Consider the following 15,000-nt stretch of genomic DNA (forward strand, 5'->3'; position numbering starts at 1 on the left):
AGAGCTCCATAGCTCCATAGCACCAGAGCTCCATAGCTCCATAGCTCCAGAGCTCCATAGCTCCAGCCTGGGTGGCTGGTGGCTCCATAGCTCCATACTTCCATAGCTCCAGTCAGAGAGTTGGCGAAAATTGCACTAAGTGCGAAAGCCCATTCATTTACAACGGCGTGTCCGCCAGGCGGCGACATTTCCCCGTTACCGGTGGCTGCGCGGCGGGTGAGTGACAGAGCTTATCCGAGCGGCTGGAACTCTGCGCCGGCGTGGTCGAGCGTGAGGCCCCGGCCCTTTGGCTGCCTGGTACCTAAAACACTTCCATTGATCCAGCCACGGAGGGTGCTGGCTGGTGGCTCCATAGCTCCATAGCTCCATAGCACCAGAGCTCCATAGCTCCATAGCACCAGAGCTCCATAGCTCCATAGCACCAGAGCTCCATAGCTCCATAGCACCAGAGCTCCATACCTCCAGAGCTCCATACCTCCAGAGCTCCATACCTCCAGAGCTCCATAGCTCCATAGCACCATAGCTCCATAGCACCAGAGCTCCATAGCACCAGAGCTCCATAGCACCAGAGCTCCATAGCTCCATAGCACCAGAGCTCCATAGCTCCATAGCACCAGAGCTCCATACTTCCAGAGCTCCATAGCTCCATAGCTCCATAGCTCCATAGCACCATAGCTCCATACTTCCAGAGCTCCATAGCTCCATACTTCCATAGCTCCATAGCTCCATACTTCCATAGCACCAGAGCTCCATACCTCCAGAGCTCCATAGCTCCAGCCTGGGTGGCTGGTGGCTCCATAGCTCCATACTTCCATAGCTCCAGTCAGAGAGTTGGCGAAAATTGCACTAAGTGCGAAAGCCCATTCATTTACAAGGGCGTGTCCACAAGGCGGCGACATTTCCCCGTTACCGGTGGCTGCGCGGCAGGAGAGTGACAGAGCTTATCCGAGCGGCTGGAACTCTGCGCCGGCGTGGTCGAACGGCTGGCCTCGGTAGTTGAGGTACCAGGGGTGGGCCGGGGAGCTCCAGGCGGGTCTTGTGAGAGAGTGAAGCCGAGCGGCTGGAACTCTCGGCCGGCGTGGTCGAGCGGCTGGCCTCGGTAGTTGAGGTACCAGGGGTGGGCCGGGGAGCTCCAGGCGGGTCTTGTGAGAGAGTGAAGCCGAGCGGCTGGAACTCTCGGCCGGCCTGGTCGAGCGGCTGGCCTCGGTAGTTGAGGTACCAGGGGTGGGCTGGGGAGCTCCAGGCGGGGCTTGTGAGAGAGTGAAGCCGAGCGGCTGGAACTCTGGGCCGGTGTGGTTGAGCCACGGAGGGTGCTGGCTGGTGGCTCCATAGCTCCATAGCTCCATAGCTCCATAGCTCCATACTTCCATAGCTCCATAGCTCCATACTTCCATAGCTCCAGACTTCCATAGCTCCATAGCTCCATACTTCCATAGCTCCATACATCCATAGCTCCATAGCTCCATACTTCCATAGCTCCATAGCTCCATAGCTCCATAGCCCCAGAGCTCCATAGCTCCATAGCTCCATAGCTCCATAGCTCCATAGCTCCATAGCTCCAGAGCTCCAAACTTCCATAGCTCCAGAGCTCCAGCCTGGCTGGTGGCTCCATAGCTCCATACTTGCAGCCACGGAGCTGGCGAAAATTGCACTAAGTGCGAAAGCCCATTCATTTACAAGGGCGTGTCCACAAGGCGGCGACATTTCCCCGTTACCGGTGGCTGCTTAGCGGGAGAGTGGCAGAGCTTATCCGAGCGGCTGGAACTCTGCGCCGGCGTGGTCGAGCGGCTGGCCTCGGTAGTTGAGGTACCAGGGGCGGGCTGGGGAGCTCCAGGCGGGGCTTGTGAGAGAGTGAAGCCGAGCGGCTGGAACTCTGGGCCGGCCTGGTCGAGCGGCTGGCCTCGGTAGTTGAGGTACCAGGGGCGGGCTGGGGAGCTCCAGGCGGGGCTTGTGAGAGAGTGTAGCCGAGCTGCTGGAACTCTGGGCCGGCGTGGTTGAGCAGCATGCCCGCGGAGGTGGCTCTTCCATAGGCAGGGAGGGTGCTGGAGCTCCACACTTCCATAGGCAGGGAGGGTGCTGGAGCTCCACACTTCCATAGGCAGGGAGGGTGCTGGAGCTCCACACTTCCATAGGCAGGGAGGGTGCTGGAGCTCCACACTTCCATAGGCAGGGAGGGTGCTGGAGCTCCACACTTCCATAGGCAGGGAGGGTGCTGGAGCTCCACACTTCCATAGGCAGGGAGGGTGCTGGAGCTCCACACTTCCATAGGCAGGGAGGGTGCTGGAGCTCCACACTTCCATAGGCAGGGAGGGTGCTGGAGCTCCACACTTCCATAGGCAGGGAGGGTGCTGGAGCTCCACACTTCCATAGGCAGGGAGGGTGCTGGAGCTCCACACTTCCATAGGCAGGGAGGGTGCTGGAGCTCCACACTTCCATAGGCAGGGAGGGTGCTGGAGCTCCACATCCACACTTCCAGCCACGGAGCATGCTGGCACTTCCACCTTGCTTGCTAAGTCGGCGTGATCTTGCCCAAAAAGTCCCTCCTCACCTCCAGCTGGAAGTGGAAAAAAATCCTCCACCTGCTTGGCCGAGGTTCTGGAAGCCAGCAGCTCGCAGAATGTTGCCAAAGTTTCACTGGAAGGAAAAGAAAAGAGAAGACCGAGTGCGCATTTCACCTACCGCCGAATGTCCACAAGAGGGAAGTGTCACTCCGTCGCAGAATCTGCGCCGACGCACTCGGCACCCTTCGAATTTATGGTGCCGGTGCGGGTGTTCTGGGTGCAAAAAGGCCGCCCAAGTGGTAGAAAAAAATCAGACTTCGTCTCTTAGGTCGAAATTAATGCCAAGTTTTGAAATGCGCTGGCAGGGGTGGACCAGGGCCCGTTAGAAGTGCTTAGCCGAGGTCCTGGAAGCCTAACCCGGCGTGATCTTGTGCAAAAAGCCGCTGCTGAGCTCCAGCTGGAAGTGTAAAAAGAACCGGGCTGGATCAAAAAAAGAACCGGGCGGCCCGTTAAAATTGCTTAGCCGAGGTCCTGGAACCCTAACCCGGCGTGATCTTGTGCAAAAAGCCGCTGCTGAGCTCCAGCTGGAAGTGTAAAAAGAACCGGGCTGGTTCAAAAAAAGAACCGGGCGACCCGTTAGAAGTGCTTAGCCGAGGTCCTGGAAGCCTAACCCGGCGTGATCTTGTGCAAAAAGCCGCTGCTGAGCTCCAGCTGGAAGTGGAAAAAGAACCGGGCTGGATCAAAAAAGAACCGGGCGACCCGTTAAAATTGCTTAGCCGAGGTCCTGGAAGCCTAACACGGCGTGATCTTGTGCAAAAAGCCGCTCCCGAGCTCCAGCTGGAAGTGTAAAAAGAACCGGGCTGGATAAAAAAAGAACCGGGCTGGATCAAAAAAGAACCGGGGGACCCGTTAAAATTGCTTAGCCGAGGTCCTGGAAGCCTAACCCGGCGTGATCTTGTGCAAAAAGCCGCTCCCGAGCTCCAGCTGGAAGTGTAAAAAGAACCGGGCTGGATAAAAAAAGAACCGGGCTGGATCAAAAAAGAACCGGGGGACCCGTTAAAATTGCTTTGCCGAGGTCCTGGAAGCCTAACCCGGCGTGATCTTGTGCAAAAAGCCGCTCCCGAGCTCCAGCTGGAAGTGTAAAAAGAACCGGGCTGGATAAAAAAAAGAACCGGGCTGGATCAAAAAAGAACCGGGCGACCCGTTAAAATTGCTTAGCCGAGGTCCTGGAAGCCTAACACGGCGTGATCTTGTGCAAAAAGCCGCTCCCGAGCTCCAGCTGGAAGTGTAAAAAGAACCGGGCTGGATAAAAAAAGAACCGGGCTGGATCAAAAAAGAACCGGGCGACCCGTTAAAATTGCTTAGCCGAGGTCCTGGAAGCCTAACACGGCGTGATCTTGTGCAAAAAGCCGGTCCCGAGCTCCAGCTGGAAGTGTAAAAAGAACCAGGCTGGATAAAAAAAAGAACCGGGCTGGATCAAAAAAGAACCGGGCGACCCGTTAAAATTGCTTAGCCGAGGTCCTGGAAGCCTAACCCGGCGTGATCTTGTGCAAAAAGCCGCTCCCGAGCTCCAGCTGGAAGTTTAAAAAGAACCGGGCTGGATCAAAAAAAGAACCGGGCTGGTTCAAAAAAGAACCGGGCGACCCGTTAAAATTGCTTAGCCGAGGTCCTGGAAGCCTAACACGGCGTGATCTTGTGCAAAAAGCCGCTCCCGAGCTCCAGCTGGAAGTGTAAAAAGAACCGGGCTGGATAAAAAAAGAACCGGGCTGGATCAAAAAAGAACCGGGGGACCCGTTAAAATTGCTTAGCCGAGGTCCTGGAAGCCTAACCCGGCGTGATCTTGTGCAAAAAGCCGCTCCCGAGCTCCAGCTGGAAGTGTAAAAAGAACCGGGCTGGATAAAAAAAGAACCGGGCTGGATCAAAAAAGAACCGGGCGACCCGTTAAAATTGCTTAGCCGAGGTCCTGGAAGCCTAACCCGGCGTGATCTTGTGCAAAAAGCCGCTCCCGAGCTCCAGCTGGAAGTGTAAAAAGAACCGGGCTGGATAAAAAAAAGAACCGGGCTGGATCAAAAAAGAACCGGGCGACCCGTTAAAATTGCTTCGCCGAGGTCCTGGAAGCCTAACACGGCGTGATCTTGTGCAAAAAGCCGCTCCCGAGCTCCAGCTGGAAGTGTAAAAAGAACCGGGCTGGATAAAAAAAAGAACCGGGCTGGATCAAAAAAGAACCGGGCGACCCGTTAAAATTGCTTAGCCGAGGTCCTGGAAGCCTAACACGGCGTGATCTTGTGCAAAAAGCCGCTCCCGAGCTCCAGCTGGAAGTGTAAAAAGAACCGGGCTGGATAAAAAAAGAACCGGGCTGGATCAAAAAAGAACCGGGCGACCCGTTAAAATTGCTTAGCCGAGGTCCTGGAAGCCTAACACGGCGTGATCTTGTGCAAAAAGCCGCTCCCGAGCTCCAGCTGGAAGTGTAAAAAGAACCAGGCTGGATAAAAAAAAGAACCGGGCTGGATCAAAAAAGAACCGGGCGACCCGTTAAAATTGCTTAGCCGAGGTCCTGGAAGCCTAACCCGGCGTGATCTTGTGCAAAAAGCCGCTCCCGAGCTCCAGCTGGAAGTTTAAAAAGAACCGGGCTGGATCAAAAAAAGAACCGGGCTGGTTCAAAAAAGAACCGGGCGACCCGTTAAAATTGCTTAGCCGAGGTCCTGGAAGCCTAACACGGCGTGATCTTGTGCAAAAAGCCGCTCCCGAGCTCCAGCTGGAAGTGTAAAAAGAACCAGGCTGGATAAAAAAAAGAACCGGGCTGGATCAAAAAAGAACCGGGCGACCCGTTAAAATTGCTTAGCCGAGGTCCTGGAAGCCTAACACGGCGTGTTCTTGTGCAAAAAGCCGCTCCCGAGCTCCAGCTGGAAGTGTAAAAAGAACCAGGCTGGATAAAAAAAAGAACCGGGCTGGATCAAAAAAGAACCGGGCGACCCGTTAAAATTGCTTAGCCGAGGTCCTGGAAGCCTAACACGGCGTGATCTTGTGCAAAAAGCCGCTCCCGAGCTCCAGCTGGAAGTGTAAAAAGAACCGGGCTGGATAAAAAAAGAACCGGGCTGGATAAAAAAAAGAACCGGGCGACCCGTTAAAATTGCTTAGCCGAGGTCCTGGAAGCCTAACACGGCGTGTTCTTGTGCAAAAAGCCGCTCCCGAGCTCCAGCTGGAAGTGTAAAAAGAACCGGGCTGGATAAAAAAAGAACCGGGCTGGATAAAAAAAAAGAACCGGGCGACCCGTTAAAATTGCTTAGCCGAGGTCCTGGAAGCCTAACACGGCGTGTTCTTGTGCAAAAAGCCGCTCCCGAGCTCCAGCTGGAAGTGTAAAAAGAACCGGGCTGGATAAAAAAAAGAACCGGGCTGGATCAAAAAAGAACCGGGCGACCCGTTAAAATTGCTTAGCCGAGGTCCTGGAAGCCTAACCCGGCGTGATCTTGCCCGAAATTCGGCCTCTATACTTCCATTTTAGGTACCAGGCGCTCATAGTGTGTTGGTCCCACTAGTCAGTGTACTGGTCCCCCTCGCTAGTGTACTGGTCCCCCTAGTCAGTGTACTCATCCAGTTACCCCCCGTTTTCCAAAACACCATCGGCACGTATAAGGGGGGGACTCCTGAGAGAGATGAGGTATATGCCAGCGCAACACCAATCCGCTCCGCGCTGGTTCCCATGTCGGCTACGGATGAATAAAACCAGCCTGTCCCCCCTGGAGCTCACGAGACACGGAATTTTTTCTAAGTGCCAACGGCTCTTCCGAGCAAACGTGTCCGCTCCGGCTGGTTCCCCCGTCGGCCTCGAATGACGAAAAATGCCGGTCTCCGCCCGGAGCTCATGACAAACGAAAAATTTTCTAAGTGCCAACGGCACTAGCGAGCGAATGTGTCCGCTCGGCGCTGGTTCCCGGGTCGAACCCGGAAGACGAAAAACGCCGGTCTCCGCCCGGAGCTCATGACAAACGAAAAATCTTCTAAGTGCCAACGGCACTAGCGAGCGAATGTGTCCGCTCGGCGCTGGTTCCCGGGTCGAACCCGGAAGACGAAAAACGCCGGTCTCCGCCCGGAGCTCATGACAAACGAAAAATTTTCTAAGTGCCAACGGCACTAGCGAGCGAATGTGTCCGCTCGGCGCTGGTTCCCGGGTCGAACCCGGAAGACGAAAAACGCCGCTCTCCGCCCGGAGCTCATGACAAACGAAAAATTTTCTAAGTGCCAACGGCACTAGCGAGCGAATGTGTCCGCTCGGCGCTGGTTCCCGGGTCGAACCCGGAAGACGAAAAACGCCGCTCTCCGCCCGGAGCTCATGACAAATGAAAAATTTTCTAAGTGCCAACGGCACTAGCGAGCGAATGTGTCCGCTCGGCGCTGGTTCCCGGGTCGAACCCGGAAGACGAAAAACGCCGCTCTCCGCCCGGAGCTCATGACAAACGAAAAATTTTCTAAGTGCCAACGGCACTAGCGAGCGAATGTGTCCGCTCGGCGCTGGTTCCCGGGTCGAACCCGGAAGACGAAAAACGCCGGTCTCCGCCCGGAGCTCATGACAAACGAAAAATTTTCTAAGTGCCAACGGCACTAGCGAGCGAATGTGTCCGCTCGGCGCTGGTTCCCGGGTCGAACCCGGAAGACGAAAAACGCCGGTCTCCGCCCGGAGCTCATGACAAACGAAAAATTTTCTAAGTGCCAACGGCACTAGCGAGCGAATGTGTCCGCTCGGCGCTGGTTCCCGGGTCGAACCCGGAAGACGAAAAACGCCGCTCTCCGCCCGGAGCTCATGACAAACGAAAAATTTTCTAAGTGCCAACGGCACTAGCGAGCGAATGTGTCCGCTCGGCGCTGGTTCCCGGGTCGAACCCGGAAGACGAAAAACGCCGGTCTCCGCCCGGAGCTCATGACAAACGAAAAATTTTCTAAGTGCCAACGGCACTAGCGAGCGAATGTGTCCGCTCGGCGCTGGTTCCCGGGTCGGACCCGGAAGACGAAAAACGCCGGTCCTCGCCTGGAGGTCCCAGCAAAATCGGCGAAAAAACGACTAAGTGTCAACTTTCGAAAAAACGGCTAAGTGTCGACTTTCGAAAAAACGGCTAAGTGTCAACTTTCGAAAAAACGGCTAAGTGTCAACTTTCGAAAAAACGACTAAGTGCCCACGGCTCTGCGGGGCTTGTGAGTCCGCCCCGCGCCGGTTCGGCGGTCGGCCTCAAAAAGCAAAAAATCAGCCTCTCTCCCTGGAGCTCACCAAAAATTTGTCGAAATTTTTCTAAGTTCTCCTCGAGGTACCAGGGGGTGAGGTACCCGGGCTAAGGTGCAGTACCTTTTTTGGTCTTCAGGTGCGCCAGAGTACAATGAAATGGTCCCAGTAGTCAGTGTACTCATCGACTTTCCCCCCGTTTTCCAAAGCACCTCGTTTACGAGTATGGAGGAGATGGTGCTGGTCTCCCCACGGCGTCGGACACGCCGTCCTCGACAGCACAAGGTCGGATAGAAGACCTGGAAAGCGCCGTGGCACGCGCTGGAGGTGGGCACTTTGGCGAAAAAACGACTAAGTGTCAACTTTCGAAAAAACGACTAAGTGTCAACTTTCGAAAAAACGGCTAAGTGTCAACTTTCGAAAAAACGACTAAGTGTCACCTCTCTGAAAAAATGGCAAAGTGTCGCCTCTCTGAAAATTTTCTAAGTGCCCACGGCTCTGCGGGCTCGTGCATCCGAGCCGCGCCGGTTCTGCAACCGGCCTAGAATGACGAAAAATAACGGTCTCCTCCTGGAGCTCACAGCCAATTGTGGCGAAAAAGTGGCAAAGTGCCCACGGCTCTGCGGGCTCGTGCATCCGACCCGCGCCGGTTCTGCAGCCGGCCTAGAATGACGAAAAATAACGGTCTCCTCCTGGAGCTCACAGCCAACTTGGCAAAAAGTTTCTAAGTGCCCACGGCCCTGCCGAGCTTTGGCGTCCGCCCAGCGCCGGTTCCGCAGTCGGCCTCGAATGACGAAAAATAACGGTCTCCTCCTGGAGCTCACAGCCAACTTGGCAAAAAGTTTCTAAGTGCCCACGGCCCTGCCGAGCTTTGGCGTCCGCCCAGCGCCGGTTCCGCAGTCGGCCTCGAATGACGAAAAATAACGGTCTCCTCCTGGAGCTCACAGCCAACTTGGCAAAAAGTTTCTAAGTGCCCACGGCCCTGCCGAGCTTTGGCGTCCGCCCAGCGCCGGTTCCGCAGTCGGCCTCGAATGACGAAAAATAACGGTCTCCTCCTGGAGCTCACAGCCAACTTGGCAAAAAGTTTCTAAGTGCCCACGGCCCTGCCGAGCTTTGGCGTCCGCCCAGCGCCGGTTCCGCAGTCGGCCTCGAATGACGAAAAATAACGGTCTCCTCCTGGAGCTCACAGCCAACTTGGCAAAAAGTTTCTAAGTGCCCACGGCCCTGCCGAGCTTTGGCGTCCGCCCAGCGCCGGTTCCGCAGTCGGCCTCGAATGACGAAAAATAACGGTCTCCTCCTGGAGCTCACAGCCAACTTGGCAAAAAGTTTCTAAGTGCCCACGGCCCTGCCGAGCTTTGGCGTCCGCCCAGCGCCGGTTCCGCAGTCGGCCTCGAATGACGAAAAATAACGGTCTCCTCCTGGAGCTCACAGCCAACTTGGCAAAAAGTTTCTAAGTGCCCACGGCCCTGCCGAGCTTTGGCGTCCGCCCAGCGCCGGTTCCGCAGTCGGCCTCGAATGACGAAAAATAACGGTCTCCTCCTGGAGCTCACAGCCAACTTGGCAAAAAGTTTCTAAGTGCCCACGGCCCTGCCGAGCTTTGGCGTCCGCCCAGCGCCGGTTCCGCAGTCGGCCTCGAATGACGAAAAATAACGGTCTCCTCCTGGAGCTCACAGCCAACTTGGCAAAAAGTTTCTAAGTGCCCACGGCCCTGCCGAGCTTTGGCGTCCGCCCAGCGCCGGTTCCGCAGTCGGCCTCGAATGACGAAAAATAACGGTCTCCTCCTGGAGCTCACAGCCAACTTGGCAAAAAGTTTCTAAGTGCCCACGGCCCTGCCGAGCTTTGGCGTCCGCCCAGCGCCGGTTCCGCAGTCGGCCTCGAATGACGAAAAATAACGGTCTCCTCCTGGAGCTCACAGCCAACTTGGCAAAAAGTTTCTAAGTGCCCACGGCCCTGCCGAGCTTTGGCGTCCGCCCAGCGCCGGTTCCGCAGTCGGCCTCGAATGACGAAAAATAACGGTCTCCTCCTGGAGCTCACAGCCAACTTGGCAAAAAGTTTCTAAGTGCCCACGGCCCTGCCGAGCTTTGGCGTCCGCCCAGCGCCGGTTCCGCAGTCGGCCTCGAATGACGAAAAATAACGGTCTCCTCCTGGAGCTCACAGCCAACTTGGCAAAAAGTTTCTAAGTGCCCACGGCCCTGCCGAGCTTTGGCGTCCGCCCAGCGCCGGTTCCGCAGTCGGCCTCGAATGACGAAAAATAACGGTCTCCTCCTGGAGCTCACAGCCAACTTGGCAAAAAGTTTCTAAGTGCCCACGGCCCTGCCGAGCTTTGGCGTCCGCCCAGCGCCGGTTCCGCAGTCGGCCTCGAATGACGAAAAATAACGGTCTCCTCCTGGAGCTCACAGCCAACTTGGCAAAAAGTTTCTAAGTGCCCACGGCCCTGCCGAGCTTTGGCGTCCGCCCAGCGCCGGTTCCGCAGTCGGCCTCGAATGACGAAAAATAACGGTCTCCTCCTGGAGCTCACAGCCAACTTGGCAAAAAGTTTCTAAGTGCCCACGGCCCTGCCGAGCTTTGGCGTCCGCCCAGCGCCGGTTCCGCAGTCGGCCTCGAATGACGAAAAATAACGGTCTCCTCCTGGAGCTCACAGCCAACTTGGCAAAAAGTTTCTAAGTGTCACATCTCTGAAAAAACGGCTAAGTGTCGACTTTCGAAAAAACGGCAAAGTGTCACATCTCTGAAAAAACGGCTAAGTGTCGACTTTCGAAAAAACGGCTAAGTGTCAACTTTCGAAAAAACGGCTAAGTGTCGCCTCTCTGAAAAAACGGCAAAGTGTCAACTTTCGAAAAAACGACAGAGTGTCGCCTCTCTGAAAAAACGACTAAGTGTCGACTCTGAGAAAATGGCAAAGTGCCCACGGCTCTGCGGGCTCGTGCATCCGACCCGCGCCGGTTCCCCAGCCGGCCTGAAATAAGGCAAAACCAGCCTCTCCGCCTGGAGCTCAGAGCCAACTTGGCGAATATTTTCTAAGTGCCCACGGCTCTGCGTGGCTACGGCGTCTGCCCAGCGCCGGTTCCTGGGTCGAACCCCGAGGACGAGGAATGCCGGTCTCCGCCTGGAGGTCCCAGCTTAATCGGCGAAAATTTTCTAAGTGCCCACGGCTCTGCCGGGCTCGTGCATCCGACCCGCGCCGGTTCCCCAGCCGGCCTGAAATAAGGCAAAACCAGGCTCTCCCCTGGAGCTCAGAGCCAATTGTGGCGAAAAAACGACTAAGTGTCAACTTTCGAAAAAACGACTAAGTGTCAACTTTCCAAAAAAACGGCTAAGTGTCGACTTTCGAAAAAACGGCTAAGTGTCAACTTTCGAAAAAACGACTAAGTGTCGCCTCTGAAAAAACGACTAAGTGTCGCCTCTCTGAAAAAACGACTAAGTGCCCACGGCTCTGCGGGGCTTGTGAGTCCGCCCCGCGCCGGTTCGGCGGTCGGCCTCAAAAAGCGAAAAATCAGCCTCTCTCCCTGGAGCTCACCAAAAATTTGTCGAAATTTTTCTAAGTTCTCCTCGAGGTACCAGGGGGTGAGGTACCCGGGCTAAGGTGCAGTACCTTTTTTGGTCTTCAGGTGCGCCAGAGTACAATGAAATGGTCCCAGTAGTCAGTGTACTCATCGACTTTCCCCCCGTTTTCCAAAGCACCCCGTTTACGAGTATGGAGGAGATGGTGCTGGTCTCCCCACGGCGTCGGACACGCCGTCCTCGACAGCACAAGGTCGGATAGAAGACCTGAAAAGCGCCGTGGCACGCGCTGGAGGTGTCACTGTGGCGAAAAAGTGACTAAGTGTCAACTTTCGAAAAAACGGCTAAGTGTCAACTTTCGAAAAAACGGCTAAGTGTCAACTTTCGAAAAAACGGCTAAGTGTCAACTTTCGAAAAAACGACAAAGTGTCACCTCTCTGAAAAAACGGCAAAGTGTCAACTTTCGAAAAAACGGCTAAGTGTCAACTTTCGAAAAAACGACTAAGTGTCACCTCTCTGAAAAAATGGCAAAGTGTCAACTGCGAATGTGGTGGTGCATGGAAGGAAGTGGAGGACGGCCGCCTCCTTAAACACAGGCCGAAGAGGAGCGTCAGGGCCGGCTCCTTAAACACGGACCGAGTGTCGCCCTTAACACAGACCAAGCGGAGGACGGCCGCCTCCCTAAATACAGGCCGAACCGGAGCGCGAGGGCCAGGCTCCTTAAACACGGACCGAGTGTCGCCCTTAACACAGACCAAGGGGAGGACGGCCGCCTCCTTAAACACAGGCCGGAGAGGAGCGTCAGGGCCAGGCTCCTCAAACATGGACCGAGTGTCGCCCTTAACACAGACCAAGCGGAGGACGGCCGCCTCCCTAAATACAGGCCGAACCGGAGCGCGAGGGCCAGGCTCCTTAAACACGGACCGAGTGTCGCCCTTAACACAGACCAAGGGGAGGACGGCCGCCTCCTTAAACACAGGCCGGAGAGGAGCGTCAGGGCCAGGCTCCTCAAACATGGACCGAGTGTCGCCCTTAACACAGACCAAGGGGAGGACGGCCGCCTCCTTAAACACAGGCCGGAGAGGAGCGTCAGGGCCAGGCTCCTCAAACATGGACCGAGTGTCGCCCTTAACACAGACCAAGGGGAGGACGGCCGCCTCCTTAAACACAGGCCGGAGAGGAGCGTCAGGGCCAGGCTCCTCAAACATGGACCGAGTGTCGCCCTTAACACAGACCAAGGGGAGGACGGCCGCCTCCTTAAACACAGGCCGGAGAGGAGCGTCAGGGCCAGGCTCCTCAAACATGGACCGAGTGTCGCCCTTAACACAGACCAAGGGGAGGACGGCCGCCTCCTTAAACACAGGCCGGAGAGGAGCGTCAGGGCCAGGCTCCTCAAACATGGACCGAGTGTCGCCCTTAACACAGACCAAGGGGAGGACGGCCGCCTCCTTAAACACAGGCCGGAGAGGAGCGTCAGGGCCAGGCTCCTCAAACATGGACCGAGTGTCGCCCTTAACACAGACCAAGCGGAGGACGGCCGCCTCCCTAAATACAGGCCGAACCGGAGCGCGAGTGTCGCTCCTTAAACACGGACCGAGTGGAGGACGGCCGCCTCCTTAAACACAGGCCGAACAAAATGACACAAAGTGTCAACTGCGAATGTTGTCCATCCAAGGAAGGAGCGTGATGCCCGGCCGGCTCCTTAAACACAGGCCGAGAGTCGCCCCGGACGGTCAGCCTCGCGGCGCCCGTCTGCTCGGATAAAATGACACAAAGTGTCAACTACGAATGTTGTCCATCCAAGGAGGGAGCGTGATGCCCGGCCGGCTCCGAAAACACAGGCCGAGAGTCGCCCCGGACGGTCCGCCTCGCGGCGCCCGTCTGCTCGGATAAAATGACACAAAGTGTCAACTGCGAATGTTGTCCATCCAAGGAAGGAGCGTGATGCCCGGCCGGCTCCTTAAACACAGGCCGAGAGTCGCCCCGGACGGTCCGCCTCGCGGCGCCCGCCCGCTCGGATAAAATGACACAAAGTGTCAACTACGAATGTTGTCCATCCAAGGAGGGAGCTTGAGGCCCGGCCGGCTCCGAAAACACAGGCCGAGAGTCGCCCCGGACGGTCCGCCTCTCGAGGCGCCCGCCCGCTCGGATAAAATGACACAAAGTGTCAACTACGAATGTTGTCCATCCAAGGAGGGAGCGTGATGCCCGGCCGGCTCCGAAAACACAGGCCGAGAGTCGCCCCGGACGGTCCGCCTCTCGAGGCGCCCGTCTGCTCGGATAAAATGACACAAAGTGTCAACTGCGAATGTTGTCCATCCAAGGAAGGAGCGTGATGCCCGGCCGGCTCCTTAAACACAGGCCGAGAGTCGCCCCGGACGGTCCGCCTCGCGGCGCCCGCCCGCTCGGATAAAATGACACAAAGTGTCAACTACGAATGTTGTCCATCCAAGGAGGGAGCTTGAGGCCCGGCCGGCTCCGAAAACACAGGCCGAGAGTCGCCCCGGACGGTCCGCCTCTCGAGGCGCCCGCCCGCTCGGATAAAATGACACAAAGTGTCAACTACGAATGTTGTCCATCCAAGGAGGGAGCGTGATGCCCGGCCGGCTCCGAAAACACAGGCCGAGAGTCGCCCCGGACGGTCCGCCTCTCGAGGCGCCCGTCTGCTCGGATAAAATGACACAAAGTGTCAACTGCGAATGTTGTCCATCCAAGGAAGGAGCGTGATGCCCGGCCGGCTCCTTAAACACAGGCCGAGAGTCGCCCCGGACGGTCCGCCTCGCGGCGCCCGCCCGCTCGGATAAAATGACACAAAGTGTCAACTACGAATGTTGTCCATCCAAGGAGGGAGCTTGAGGCCCGGCCGGCTCCGAAAACACAGGCCGAGAGTCGCCCCGGACGGTCCGCCTCTCGAGGCGCCCGCCCGCTCGGATAAAATGACACAAAGTGTCAACTACGAATGTTGTCCATCCAAGGAGGGAGCGTGATGCCCGGCCGGCTCCGAAAACACAGGCCGAGAGTCGCCCCGGACGGTCCGCCTCGCGGCGCCCGCCCGCTCGGATAAAATGACACAAAGTGTCAACTACGAATGTTGTCCATCCAAGGAGGGAGCGTGAGGCCCGGCCGGCTCCGAAAACACAGGCCGAGAGTCGCCCCGGACGGTCCGCCTCTCGAGGCGCCCGCCCGCTCGGATAAAATGACACAAAGTGTCAACTACGAATGTTGTCCATCCAAGGAGGGAGCGTGATGCCCGGCCGGCTCCGAAAACACAGGCCGAGAGTCGCCCCGGACGGTCCGCCTCTCGAGGCGCCCGCCCGCTCGGATAAAATGACACAAAGTGTCAACTACGAATGTTGTCCATCCAAGGAGGGAGCGTGATGCCCGGCCGGCTCCGAAAACACAGGCCGAGATTCGACCCCGGACGGGCCGTCTTCTCCCGGCGCCCGCCCGCGTACGCCCCCCATCCCCGGTCGCCCGTCTGCTCCCGGCGGGCCTCCGAGTACCCCCTCACCCAACTGACCGACTGGCACTCATGACCCGCCTTGGTAGGGCCCCCATCGGCCTCGGCTCGTCCGACGTCGGGTGGACGGTTCCTACCCACTGCGGGTCGCACTCTAGCGCCCCGGCCGCCGCGTGAGCGTGCGCTCCCCGCGCCGCCCCGCAGGCCCCGGCGCGACCGTACTGCGGCGAGACCGAGACGACCCGGTTTGGCATCCATCCCACCTAGCCACGATCCACGGAGGCCGAGCGAGCGGCTGAGTGTCGGGCGCCGCGCGTGCGAGCGTC

The sequence above is a fragment of the Syngnathus leptorhynchus genome, unplaced genomic scaffold (genome assembly GCF_054491065.1).
Source record: "Syngnathus leptorhynchus isolate UIUO unplaced genomic scaffold, UIUO_Slep HiC_scaffold_243, whole genome shotgun sequence".
Taxonomy (NCBI): domain Eukaryota; kingdom Metazoa; phylum Chordata; class Actinopteri; order Syngnathiformes; family Syngnathidae; genus Syngnathus; species Syngnathus leptorhynchus.